The following is a 378-nucleotide window of genomic DNA, read 5'->3' as shown; positions in this document are numbered from 1 at the left end:
TACCCTTCCTGCAAGCTCATCCTGACATGACCCTCCAACATGACAATGCCACCAGCCATACTGCTCGTTCTGTGCATGATTTCCTGCAAGACAGGAATGTCAGTGTTCAGCCATGGCCAGCGAAGAGCCCAGATCTCAATCCCATTGAGCACGACTGGGACCTGTTGTAGCGGAGGGTGAGGGCTAGGGACATTCCCCCCAGACATGTCTGGGAACTTGCAGGTGCCTTGGTGGAAGAGTGGGGTAACATCTCACAGCAAGAACTGGCAAATCTGGTGCAGTCCATGAGGAGGAGATGCACTGCAGTACTTAATGCAACACACTATACTGATTGTTACTTTTGATTTTGACCCCCCCTTTGTTCAGGGACACATTTTT

This window comes from Oncorhynchus keta, chromosome 9 (assembly GCF_023373465.1).
Source record: "Oncorhynchus keta strain PuntledgeMale-10-30-2019 chromosome 9, Oket_V2, whole genome shotgun sequence".
Classification (NCBI taxonomy): domain Eukaryota; kingdom Metazoa; phylum Chordata; class Actinopteri; order Salmoniformes; family Salmonidae; genus Oncorhynchus; species Oncorhynchus keta.
Note: the sequence above shows the minus strand (reverse complement) of the source record.